The sequence below is a fragment of the Oratosquilla oratoria genome, chromosome 3 (assembly GCF_046742065.1).
Source record: "Oratosquilla oratoria isolate Oo_2021 chromosome 3, ASM4674206v1, whole genome shotgun sequence".
Taxonomy (NCBI): domain Eukaryota; kingdom Metazoa; phylum Arthropoda; class Malacostraca; order Stomatopoda; family Squillidae; genus Oratosquilla; species Oratosquilla oratoria.
Window position 1 is genome coordinate 37,289,834 of NC_134779.1, and position 15,085 is coordinate 37,304,918.

At 39.3% G+C, this 15,085-nt stretch overlaps 1 long non-coding RNA gene across 1 annotated transcript in view; it reads left to right on the plus strand.

The window, feature by feature from the left end:
• Positions 1 to 15,085, plus strand: part of LOC143019600 (uncharacterized) — a 42,052-nt gene that overhangs the window by 18,227 nt on the left and 8,740 nt on the right. The window contains exon 2 of the long non-coding RNA XR_012965835.1: positions 5,367 to 5,525. This is a non-coding gene — a long non-coding RNA (uncharacterized LOC143019600). The remainder of the gene's footprint in view (positions 1 to 5,366; positions 5,526 to 15,085) is intronic.

Genomic DNA, 15,085 nt, shown 5'->3' on the forward strand with positions numbered 1-15,085 from the left:
GACCTTCAGTACAGGGTCACTCCCCCCCCCCCTAATCCCCCTCCCACTTCCCCGTTCCCCCCCCTTCCTCCTTCCCCCACTTCGTGCACTGCACACAGCAACGCCCTCACCCTCGCAGCCCACTCCACCTACCGAACACCCGCTCCCTTCACACACATACGCACACGATACATATCATACACACACGCATTTGTGTATATATATATATATATATATATATATATATGTGTATATATATGTATATATATATATACGCATACACATACTCATACACATACACACGTACATACACACAGGAATAGTCTTTCCTAATCGTGTAATTTCAATTCTTACCGCTCATACAGTTGTCACGACGCTATATATATATATATATATATATATATATATATATATATACATACATACATACATATGTATGTGTGTGTGTGTGTATGCATGTGTGTATGTAGAAACACTAGCGTATTACCCATAGATTAGGCCATTTGAAACTCTCATCCGGAGTGTTATTAATTAGTGACCACGATTCCAACACGTAATTCTAAGCCATTGTGAATACACACACACACACGCACACACACACGTGGAGAATTGCAGTCAAATCACCGGGAGATTGAGTACATCCTGTCCATTAATTTCGTGTTCACACTCAGGATGCTGATTGTACACTGTACATCCACTGAGGGGGTCATCAACACCCTGACCACTTCGTCTTCTAGACCAGTGGGGTACCTGTACCCCAAAAGGACACGAAACCTTAATCCTGGAGGTACGACACATGATAGCCCTGCAATGGTACTGTATATTTACCATGAGAAAGCATAATGTGCATTCGCTGTATCGTACCAATTGAGATTTTTAATTTGAAATAAAAAAGCACCTTAATTCAGTAATTAAATATATCTAATCATTTCTCAGCAAGGTTTGAGCCACTAATCCTTTTCATATATTTGCATTGTATTTATATTGGATGGGGGTACGAGAATTATTTTTAGATAATCAAGGGGTACGGACACTGAAAAGGTACCACTGTACTAAAGGAATTCCTGACTGAAGTCGACGGCAAGGAAGAGGCAGGAAGTTGTAGGAATGTCTTAGTCGTGTAATGTGTTGTTACAGTGTAATTACGCGTATTGTGAGGCACAAGGTGAGTGTACACGCACACACACACGCATCAAATGCCTATAATAAGCCAGTTCACAGATCGGGTACTTGCTGAACATTTAGAATCAAATACACAGCAATCCCTCCCGTATCCGATCTCCCATTATACGAACCTTGCCATTGTCCGAACATAATATATGTGTATATACATACAGGTTTTGTTCCACTAGAGTTGGGAAGCGGAAATTGTAAGGCTAGGGGAATACTTTCACCTCGCGTATCCGAATACTACCCCTCAAATCCAAACACGGCGTAGCCCAATGAGTTCGGATACGGGAAGGACCACTGGCCAAAATTGGAAAGATAAGATCTCTTTGGGACTTGAGCGTAACAGTCTGGAAGAAACTGAGACAAAATCAAATTACCTGAAGGATTTTAGGAAACAGTTTTCTGCACAAATATATCCATGTGTAAAAAAATAAAATAAGAAAACCCAATAGAGAAAATAATTGAAACGCAATTCTAATACACAAGACACATACTCGCGCACACGCACACGCACGCGCACACACACACATACACACACACACATACATAATCAACAGGAGTGTATAAGACTGGGTCACATGAATGTTCCTCGTTTCCTGCATTAGATAATTATAATTAAGTAGATACGCCACACACGCGCGCACGCACACACACACACGCACACACACACACACACACACACACACACACACACACCAAGGGAGAGTGAGCACCAGCAACAATCATTCTGTTGCAGCTTCAGGGCAGTGTCGGCGGCGTCTTCCTCGTTTTCTCACTTCCTCGTTGAGCGCGCGGGTCCTACCTGCTGGCCTCTCTCGCCGCACTTGTTTTCGCCTTTTACGGCTCTTCCTCTTCCCCAGGGGTGGTGGTCGCTCTTAACTTTGTAAACAAACGTTTGGCGTAAACAATGACACGAGTGTAGGCGCAGACATACACAATCACACACACAGCTATTCAATAATTTTAGACTATTCAAGAATCTAAGAACACTATTCAATAATTTATGAACACTATTCAAGAATTTAAGAACACTATTCAAGAATTTAAGAACACTATTCAAGAATTTAAGAACAAACTTGATGCTGAAACATACAAAGACGGGTCACTACGAACATAGCTCCCTTCCCGTATAATACAACTAGGTAGGCAAAATACACACAGTTACTAGTACTTTCTGGTCCTTCTGGGCAAGTTTGTTTACTTTTATTGACACGTTCTTCGTAGTTCAGTTTCTATTGCGGTCATCTTTTGATGACACTCCTACCAATAACATACAAACACCTCTTCAGATCTTTAATATAAATCAATAACTAACCCTCTGAACACCGAGTGGGTGCCAAGGCGATGAATAAAATCACCTGACGGCAGGCTGAATAAGGAAGTCTTCCATATCACATCCTCGTCCTCCTCGTCCTGGCACAATGCCACGCTGTGGAAGTCTCCGATCATTCCGATGGCATTTCCTCCTTGGATTCTTCATGAGAGGTTCTACACGCTTGTGGGTTATCACTAATAAACCAGAATAAAATTAATAAAGGGTCATGTTGTGCTGAAAGGGATTGGAAAGAGAAGTTATTTGTTAACATAATAATAGGCAAGAAAGTTGCCGTGAAATAAATGCTACGGTAATAATAACAAAAACAGTAATTGTGATAATAACAATAATGATAATAATAATGATGATAATATCAGTAATAGTAATAATAATAATGATGGTAATAATAATGATATAATAATAATAATGATAATATTAGTAATAGTAATAATAATAATGATGGTAATAATAATAACGATGGTAATAATAATAATAATATAATAATAATAATAATAATAATAATCATAGTAATTGTAATAATAATAATAATAGTAATAACAATAATAATGATAATAATAATGATAATGATAATATTTATAATAACAATAATGATCATGAATAAATAAAAAATCTGAGCGAACGAAAACATCTGGTAGTCGTTGTAAACAAAGAAGTCAGGCTCCGTAAGGCTCATGTTTTGCTGTTGATCAAATATGAAAACGATTCTTAAGCACCTTAGCGCAAATGGGCGTGGAAAATCGGCAGAAAAAACATATACATCTATTCTTCTTTCGTTGTATTTGATGTTAGTTTTAGAAATACCGATGAGGCTGGACTTGTTCACTTATTTTTAACACGTGGGTCATTTTAAGCAACCGAAAACTCAATAGAACCATGCTGAATTCGAACTGACGAGCTACTTGTTTCCATGTGTTCTTATATACAAGTTTTTGTTGTGTGCCCTTCGTTATATTACCTGTGTTCTAATTGTTTACTTTGTTATTCATTCATGTTTAATCTTTTTGCGTCACTTTGCGGGTGTGTATTTTTTTAATTTTAGTGTTAGTACAAATTTGTGTGTGTGCGTGTTTAGTTAATTATACTTATAATCATATTCATACATAGTCTCCATCTGCCAAACAATGTGTGTGTGTGTGTGCGTGCGTGTGTGTGTGTGTGTGTGTGTGTGTGTGTGAGGAAGCTTGGAGCTCGATGGAACACCCAAATGACAAAACCTCACGTAACCCATATTTTTATGCATTGCTGTTCCTTAACCACCCAGTGCCCACGAAGTTAGTTGCATCAGTGCCCTCAGGTAGCCTATGGCCATAAATGGAAAATCACTACTCCACAGTACATGTCAAAGGGCACACCACTGCTCCAAGGGCAAGATGATAAGAGAGAGCGTGATAAGACAGACACGCTCTCTTTCTCCACAATGCACTGCGTGACACTGCTGATGACCTACATCATCTGTAATCTCAACTAAAGCAGATCTTAGAAGAGCTTGAACGTTAGCGTGTGTAACACTGCAACCAAGGAAATGTGTTCACAAATGTCTGTGAATAAAATTGTATTACTCTAGCAAATAGTATCTTTTGGCTAAAAATACCTCTCTTCGATGCTATGTTCCATTCATGGAGTGGAACATGTCAGAAACAGGAGGGTGGAGATAGAGAAAGAGGTGAAAAGAGAGATAAAATAGAAATAGGGAGAGAGAGAAATCCTGCCACATGGCTCGCTTCCCTACGCTGAGCATCATGCGTCGTGGCGTCGCCCCACATGGCAACGCTCACGGCTTGGAAAGGAGAGCAAAATGTGTCCTTCAGCTCGACATCGGGCGCCGCGCATGCGCAGTAATATAAGTCTCAATCTAAGTATATGACATGTCAGGCGTTAGCTAGAAAAAATACATATTTTTACAAGTACCGTACGATTTTAATCAACTGAGTCTATTCGCTCACTAAAATAAAATAATCGGATATAAAGAGAATTTATACAAATAAACTAAACTTAACGTCGTCACCCAGAGCAGATTCTCGTAACCGTTGTGATTTTGAATGGCATGAAACCCCTTACAATGTATAGAGTTCCCTATGAACATTTCAATAGCACATCAGATACTTGTATTTTAGACCTCTTATTTCATCATTCAGTTTCTTAACATGTCATGCAAAGGTATAGTGACATTTGAAAATTCGAAAAAATGTAATAAAAGTTTCTAACCAAACGAATTCACAACAGTGTACTAAGAGATTTATGGTATCTCGTTCAAAACATTTCCTTGTGGTAACTTACCTGCAAATTGGTGAATCATTTAATTACTGAATACTACAATTACTGAATGTTGTAACTATGAGTACCACAATCACTGAATACCATAATTACTTATTATCTACATTACGTTCCACACAAGTTGCCTAGGATGTTGCAACAATCCGAGCTTATTATCAACTTTCATAAAAAGAATGCTCTTTGGTGGGCAACATCGGCTCTATATAGAATGAGATTACACCAGGGGAACAACAGTACAGTATTCCACCATAAGTGTAATTAATTTTTAATTAAGATTAACTTTATTAATTTAGGAAGTATTCAAAATTAAATGCCTGATGGGATTTTGGGATTTTAGGTAAATTCGTTTGATCTAAAGCTATGCAATTACATTATACTCAAGCAAGGTACAATCATCTCTCACCATCCCCACCATCTTGTCTCTCTCCCTCCCAGTTTCCCTCTTTTTTCTTGACTTCCTATTGTCTCCTCTCACCTCCATTCTTTTTTCTCTATACTCCTTCTCTCTTGTTATTTTTTCTCTAGTAATTATTATCGTTATAATTTATATATTTATTCTTTATTTTATTTAATTGTTTTTGCATCCGGCCATTTTATCTACCGAAAGGTCTCAAGTCTTCGGCCTTCATGCTTCGCCATTGCAACAGACTGTGCCTTAGTGAGTAAGGAGGACCGTCACGAAAGTGTCACACAGAAAGGCTCTTGCTCCACCGAACACCGGCGTCGAGAGAGACTTAAACGAGGACAAAATTGGGCTCTCAGAGAAGTATTGTGACTACTGTCGTTATGTCCTTTATTTTACAACTCATACTATCCATATCAGTCTAATCTGTGTGTGTCTTTCACACATGTTCTGTATTATTCCCACCAGAACATGAACCATTGTGGTACTGTTTTATCTCCCAAAAGTTTTCAAGCATTGGTGACAAAGCAAAGCATGAAGGAATGAAATTATCTGAACTAAACGAATCATAAAGCAAGTTGCGCGAAGAACTCTGAAAACGATTACTGTAATATAACACTGCAGCAGATGATAGAAGTGCATAAGTACTTGGGATGAAGAGGCGAGTGGAGGAGGGTCGTTTGAAGAGGACTTGGAAGATTGAAAAGGAATAAGAAAACTTGAAGTTGAGATGGGGGCTACTGTTTATGACGTAAACGCTGTGGTTATACGACAATTGACCCTCCCAACCCCTATCTGGATAATTGTCTTCCATAGGACAAATATAGACACTATAGACAGAGTCTGTGGGGGCAATTGTCCTAGGGGGGATAATTGTCTCTAGGGCAGTTTTCTTGAACTTTGTACTCTTAGATAGCGTTACCAGGAGAGAGAGTAGTACCTGGCGGAGTTATTTGGAAAGGATTGGGTGGGTTGGAGGAAAGTTATGAGATGATATAACATGAAAGAGGACGGGGAGTGGGGAGTGGGATCCGGGTATTATAGTGCCTTGCAAGCTGTGGGGTAGTGAAAGGGAAGGGAGTGTGGTTGGGGTGTGGAGTGAGGAAGGAGTGCCCGTTCCCACTCCCCCACACTCCTTACCACGCTGTGGAGTGACTTGTCAACTTTCACCTTCAGTTCTCCTTAAATGGCCACCACGAGGCACTCCTAACTCCATAGATAACAAGTAGGAAATCGTCTTGTGAGGCAGGTGCCACTACGCATGTTATCAGATAAAACCGAACTCGATGTTCTGATCAAGACGTATTCATCAACCTTTGTCCTTCAGATAGATCCACCACAATCACAGGTAGCAACACAGGTTTTCAGAACTTTTTCCTTTATGTCATACACTGAGAAACAGAATTACGAATTAAGAGAAGGGCCAAACAATACGAGTATCTTGCACGGAAATGCTCTTTGGTTGACGAGAATCTGCCGAGTGTAACAACAGTAGTACTTTCAACTTTGTGAATCAATTACGTGAGTATTCAAGTATGTGCTATTCACTTAAAACACTCGTCCTTTCCTAAGTCGAGACAAGTAAGCACACACTTCAGTTAGGTACAAAAATAATACAAGGCCAGTTCACCCACACGTACAGTATATGTCCAGTCACGGACAAATGTTTTGACCCACGCTAGTTCTCACTTCAGTCTTATTTTTTGTCGAGTACGTGATATGTTAGTAAGCCAATTTTCTTGAATAGTTAAGAGAAATGTTGTCAGACTACAAAAAACGTGGGAAGACAAAACAAAACCTAGAGTATCACTCCACCTTACACTGATTGCATTGCTACATTGTCTCACTGTACTGTTTACACAAACTTAGAATCACCTTTGCAACCCTACACCACTTCGAGTACCTGATCACCCTCGATCATGATCGATCAGGTGAGATTTGTAAACTAGTAAACATGAAAATTTGTCTTCGTAGCTCAAACAAGCAATTAGAGGAGGACAATCAAGTCATATGCCTTTTTCGTCGTCGTAATCTATGCAGTCACAGATCCACCCAGTTCCAACGTCACTGCCTACGTCATCGCCTACGTCATCACTTGGGTCATTGTGACCGCCTGCCTTTACTGTCAATTGACCTTTCCATCCAGATCTCCAATCCAACTTGATGCCTGACCTTGTTGCTTCATAGTTGAACTTCACCTCTTGTTGGTGCCAGTACTTGTCAAGTCTACTCCCAAACGCTTGCACATTTGACGCTTCCAGAAACAGAGGGGCACCCTAGCCACTTTTACTGGAGTCCTACGTCTTTCACCTTTCACGATCCTTGTTTAACCCGAGAACCAGCAAAGGTGGCGAGGATGCCCCTCTGTCCCTGGACGCCTCGGTTGGGGCCTCACAATAGATGTTGGTAGGCTTAAGGTCTACAGACAGCCACAAAAATTATAGATCACGCGGACCTAACCACGAACAAGAGGTAGTTACACGTAAACAACTCCAGGTAGTTAAGCCGCTATGTCTAGCCTAGTACTATATAAGACAGTCCTAAACAATAAAGATTAAGCCTCACTACACCTTAACTTCGGCCCAGCCTCCTCTGTTTAAATTATTAGTGTATCCTTGATCCTATTTCTCTTAACATCATTTGCATGCTACTAATTACTTGCAGGCAATCTATTCGACTGTTGATGACATCGAATAGTCATTATGGTGATTACCAGGATAGAAGCGCTAGTAAATTACAGTTCATAACAATAACATCTCTCACCAGTTAGGCCATCTGTAATATTTCTTGTGTTTCATTTCCTAATTTTCTATCAAATCCCAGGTCCTACCTGTAGTTTTCTAGTAAATTATAATGATGCCGTGTGTGTGCATGTGCTTGTGTGTGTGTGGTCGTTAACCTAATTATAGTATATAGAAAAGGAGCAACGTTCATGGGCTTCCGTCTCCTATTCTTCAATATATCATACATAGCTTTAAATTCTTTGATGTTCCAGTCTGGGGTTATATCCTTATTTTTCAATTATCTTACTTAGAACTGAAGTAATGGATTGTTCCACTTGGACTCAAAGTGTGTGTGTGTGTGTGTGTGTGAATGAATTTTTTTTTTGGTACGGCTATGTTCACGACTTGTTCATTTACTTTGGATTCAGTCTCGTCGCTTCTCGTCATATGGACCACAGCCCAGAGAGGAACATGACGTCTGTGGAGCTCATGTTACGGAACGGGTTTTCGTCAGGTTGTCCGGCCGCCCGGCCAACATACCTGTACACAAACTTTCACCCTTCATCATACATTGCCTCAGAGAAAGGAATGTTTCTGTGTATTTTTCATGTTATTATATGTATATGTCATTGATAGATTGTCTTAGATTTATGGTATTTCAACTCCTTTCGTACTGGGTGACATTTTTCATCTTCTAACGACTGGCGGCAAGTGAATTTTATTCATAACCACAGTAGCTAAAAGGTTTGATTCTAAGTCGTTCTCCATGCCTCTTCTTTTATTCATATGTTTATTTATATATCCACTTACTTATTTGATTAAGTTTTTTATTTACAAATTTATTTAGATGTTTATATATTAATTTACTACTCTATTTACTTATTTATGTAATTACTTACTTATTATAATCCTTTTTGTCTCTCTTTGAAGGATGGAGTCTTTCCTTACTCAAAGAATGAATGAGGAAAAAATAAGAATAAAAAAGTGGAGTGAACTTGAGGGGGGGGGGATGGATGGACGGGGTGAAAGGGACATTAGATGCACAAGGAATGCCTGTCGACCGAGGAAGAGAGAGTGCATAAGATACTGTTGGAGTGAAAGGCAAATGTTTGTGAATGGGCGCGTCCCGAAGGGATGCTCGTCTGCTCCGTAATTTTCTCGAGCTGATGGGAGGGCGCCGCGGAACGGCAATATTGTGAAGTACTTCGGGTGGGGGATGGGGGTAAACACGTTCCCAGGGATGGCACTTCATCCATGATGTGCGAAAATGGGAGAAGGATGGGTGTATGATTCTGTGCTCTAGCTGCCCTCTCACAAGATTATAACGAGGAAAATGCCTATCACGTATATATGTATGTATGAATGTATATATATATATATATATATACATATATATATATATATATATATATATATATATATATATATATATATATATATATGTGTGTGTGTGTGTGTGTGTGTGTGTGTGTGTGTGTGTGTGTGTGTGTGCATGTATGCAGGTAATATAATATCGGGGCAATGTTCTCTATGGCATCGTCGATACCACAGTTACCAAACGGATGACGCTAATGATCGTAACGAAGTTCTGTTAACAGTAACAAGATAACGGCACCATTACACATACGTTGCGTCGTCCATGTTCCTCCCGTTGGTTCTGGTGACCAGGAGAAAGTATTTATATACCTCAGGCGGACCAGAAAGACAACTTCTGGGGATGGGTTCCTTTCCTTAACATGTAAATGTGACACACACACACACGAACACACACACACACACAGAAGAGATATGAAGAAAAACAGTTTTCCACACAGAATGGTGGACACTTGGAATAAACTGGACGGAACAATAGCGTATGTAAAAACCATACACGGATTTAAGAGCAAACTAGACACTGCGAGATACAAAGGCGGACACCACGAGCGTAGCTCCCCTTCCCGTAAGATAAAACCAGGTACACGCGCGCGCGCGCACACACACACTCTCTCTCTCTCTCTCTCTCTCTCTCTCTATATATATATATATATATATATATATATATATATATATATATATATATATATATATACATATATATATACATATATATATAGTGTATGTATGTGTGTGCGTGCGCTATAATCCCTAACTTTTGATCACTTCCTGCCACAGCGATCATGTTCACAACTTTGTCTTTAATCCGTGTAAGAGAAAGCGACCGGTTGACCTTTCGGAGCAAGAGAGGCATATGAGCAGTCCCCCCTCTCCCGTCGCGTCGACTTCCCGCCCTCGCTGCTGCTGCTGCTGCCGCCGACCAGCACCTGCTCCATCCTTTCAGGGGAATTAAGGCTTCACCCTTCTTCCGCCCTTTGTATTAGCTCAGTGGTCGGCAACCTGCGGCTCTACGAGGCCACTTGTGTGGCTCCAGAAGCTTCTTACAAAATAGTTATTCCATTAAAACGGAAACGTCATGTACTGTCATTTGTAAAAGATTCCAGGAAAAATATATGCATAATATATATATATATATATATATATATATATATATATATATATATATATATATATATATATATATATATATACACATATGTGTACAACACTGAATGGGTCCCAGTGATTAGATACATTATAGCAACCACAATGCACTTAAATTCTAAGCCATCAACATCGGGAGCCCAATGGGGCCAAATGCAGAAATTGAAATGTGGTACTGCCGAGGACTCGAACTCAGCGATCACATGACAAGTGTCATGTAATCGTTGAGTTCGAGTCCTCGGCAGTACCACATTTCAATTTCTGCATGTGGCCCCATTGGGTATCCCGATGTTGATGGCTTAGAATAAAAGTGCATTGTGGTTGTTAAAATGTATATATATATATATACATATCTATATATATATATTATATATATATACATATACATACATATACCAAGGCTTCTTCCCCCTTACAAGGGAGGTAGCCAAAAAGGGAAAGGCATAAAATCATTTCCACCCATTCCATCCCTGAATACACTCCACACCCCTCCACCCTCCCTCTTATCTGAGCACCTCCTGGATGACGGGTCATCCCTGCACCTTGTCCACTGCCCTGGGTCAGAAGCAGTGTCGCAAGACACAGCACATCCACAGCAAGGCCGCTTCATTAAATCGGCGACCTCCCCCATCACTGTCCCCCCATTGCATAAAAGAAGAGGACGGGGAGAAATCCCTTCGGGCTGCGTCAAAATTTGCTCACACATACTACCTCACCCCCCATCCCCCCGCCCTTTCCACCTCATGCAATCACAACATCATCCATATACAACCATTTTCCATTCACCCCTGTCTTCTGTCCTCTCCCGTCCTTCCTCAACAGACATTCCCCTCTTCCCCAAAGCCCCCTTCACCCCATCCATCCATCTCATCCTAGGACGTCCCCTCATGTTCACTCCCTCCACATCTGCCTTCCATACCTCTTTTACTAGTCTTTCTTCACTCATTCTTTCCATGTGTCCAAACCATCCTAATATTCTTTCATCAACCCTATCTCCCAGCTCCTTTTCCACCCCTGTTCTCCTCCTCACCTCCTCATTTCTCACTCTATCTAGCCTAGTAACCCCCATCATACTTCTCAGACACTTCATCTCGAACACATTCAAACTCCTTTTCTCTTCTTCTCTTATGTTCCATGTTGCTGCCCCATACAGTGCTGTTGGCACAATCACTCCTTCATACAGTCTCTTAGCATCCATTCCCAAATGTCTATTCCTCATTACACTCTTTAATCCACCAAGGCATTTACTCGCTTCTCTCAATCTACATTCTACCTCCACCTTCACTCCACCTTTTCCTGCCACATTTGCACCCAAGTACATATATATATATATATATATATATATATATATATACATATATATATATATATATATATATATATATATATACATATATATATATAATATATATATACTATACACACGCGCACACACACACACACACACATATATATATATATATATATATATATATATATATATGTGTGTGTGTGTGTGTGTGTGTGTGTGTGTGTGTGTGCGCGCGCGCGTGTGTATACATATATATATATATATATATATATATATATATATATATATATATTCCTATTAAATGCTAAAGCACAAGTGGCGTCAATGATTTTAAGAGAACATTTCTCTAACTCTCTGTATTTCCTTTTCAGAGAGTTAGAGAAATGTTCTCTTGAAATCATTGACGCCACTTGTGCTTAAGCATGTAATAGGAATTATTTACGAGAAAGACTTTGCCCAAAACATATATATATATATATATATATATATATATATATATATATATTTATATGAACTTTAAAAAACTGTTACTACTAATTATTATTTGTAGAAATGCCATTCCTATTTTTTTTTTTTTTTTTTGTATTGCGGCTCTGACAGCACATCATTATTAAAAATTAATAAAAGGGGTATAAGGGTCGCCAACCTTTATACTAGTTCCTTTTGTGTGCGTGTTGCAATCCTGTACAGTAATATCATAACATTCATGTCATCAGATTATATATATATATATATATATATATACACACACACACACACTGCACTGCGTATGTTGCTTGATGAACTTTAGTATGTAATCCTCCCCCTCCCTTACCTTCACTCCCTCTCCCTTTCTTTGTTACCTCTGGCTTCCCGCGTGTCTGAAAGGAGGGCAACCGTTCAATGCCCACCGCTGAACAGACATTGCCACGCTACTCCTGCAAACTTTTCTGTATTACCTCTTCACCTGTGTGGCTTCCCTGTGCGACTTTTGACTTTGTTATCTTCTTCTCTTTCCAACCGGGTGGCCATATTGGAATGGATACAAGGACTTGAGGGCAGGAGACTCATTTCTATTCAGACAAGAGTCAAAATGTAACTCATGTAGACAACAAATGTATACTTATGCGGTCAATTTTAAGTTTGTATCTTGATATAATTATCCCTATACCATTAAACATACATGTATATAGTATCTTTGATTCCCCCCGCTCCGTCCCCTACAAAAAATTCCAACGGACTCCCCAGAAAGCAGTTCTTAAACTTCAATTGCCTTTCCCTACAAATTGCATCTCTATGTGGTTACCTAACAGATCATTAGAACATTTTTTTAATGTACTGGAAACATATATTAGTTACTGAGAGTTGTCAAGATTGACTTCCAGTCACCCTCCCCTATTGTTAATGTGCCCAAGAAACACCAAGACAAGTTTGGTGATGAAGTGGAGGGAACTGTACACTCATTAATATGGAAGAAACGTTCTCGCATGTGATGGTTAATCTCGGATCCACCGTTGCCACGACAACGAGTGGCCGGTTACCATCAGCTTCATTTGCATGCCGGAGACAAGACTGTACAAACCACGTGGCATCAGAATGGACGCGCTGCGACCTTAGAACACACCTGCATGTGACAGTGCGACCCGACGTGACCCAACCCGATAAGTAATTCTTGACCCTTGCTGCATGACCCAAGGCTAACCCAGAAGTCATGCAGACCCAAGGAAGATATACACTCTGTGGATCGATCTTGGACCTAAGGTTGGTGTTAATGAATGATTTTTACCATTCACAGAACCCAGGTACTGATGGGGGGAGTCTGACTATGCTTAGCAACGTCTGGGAGTCACTTCCCTCGGGACAACGGCGGCTTCGTTTCTGGGGTTTTGTCCTGACCCTCGGCTGAGGATTTTATTCAGCTGATGGTCGATAGTCTCTCACGTCGTAGGTCGACCTCTGACCTTGCCGTGGTCCTTCTTTTCCCTAATCTTTCTTTCAGAAAATAAGTATATAGATAAATAAAAAATAAATAGAAATATAATAGTAAATAAATGGAAAATAATAGGTAATGAACATAAGATGACCAGAAAACGAATAGAAGATATTGAAAATAATTAGTAAAGAAATAGAAAATAGAAATGGGAAAATATACAGAAAATAGGTAGAAAAAAGATAATAAATAGAAAATAGGTAGAAATTTGTTACAAAAATCATGGACAAAATTAAATAGAAAATGTATAAAAAGTAGATATAAAGACAGAAATTAGGTACAAACACGAAGAGGAAACAAATAGAAAACAAATGCATATTGAATCAAAATACAATGACAAATACACGAACAAAAATAGACAAATAAGCAAAAACAAAAAACAGGAACTGCGTATGGGGATGGAAGCCTACACAGTGTATGGGGAGAGGGAAGTGGATAAGAAGTAGGTGTGGGAGGGTGAAGGGGAGAAGGGAGAGAGAAGCAGGTGGGGGGGGGGGAGGAAGGGGGATAGAAGCAGGTGGGGAGGAGGTAGATCAAACGTCCCCAACTGCGCCTCTGGTTACTTAATACTTTTAATAAAATCACCTGACAATAGACAAAATCATTTCACAACGAAGTACACCTCAAATCGTTGATTACGCGCGCGCGCGTGTGTTGCGTGCGCGTTTATTCTATGGATGGAACTTCCCCTGTATGGGGGTACTGACTTCGTAAGTTGTCTTACGTAGTTGGGTTGTCTTGAGTGACACCGCTACGAACCAGAGTTGCACAGGACACCTATGAATGAACACATCTCCACTCAAAAAAATATATATATCACTGGTTTCTATCACTACGTTTTTGGATATATATATATATATATAGATAGATATAGATATATATAAATATATACATATATATCTCTAATATATATATACATATATAGATATATATATACATATTGATATATATTTATATATATATATATATATATATATATATATATATATATATATATATATATATATATATATACGGCTTTTTCCCCTTCCAAGGGAGGTAGCTAAAACAAATGCATAAAATTCACTTCCACCCCTATTATCAGAGACGCTATTGAACATCATTTAGAAAGTAACTGTTTGATAAATGATAACCAACATGAATTCAGACGGAAACGTTCTTGCGTGAATAATTTACTCGGTTTCTACAACACAGTCATCTCGAATTATGACAAAAGGAACAATATAATCTAATATATCTAGACTTTGCAAAATCTTTTGATACCGTCCTCCACTAAAGACTACTTTCTAAATTATCTTTACACGGAGTAAGTGGTAGCCTATAAAGTTGGACTAGTAATTGTTTGAATGATCGAAAACAGAGAGTTGTTTTAAATGGAAAAAACTTCTAGATGGAAAAATGTTACGAGTGGGAGTTCCTCTGG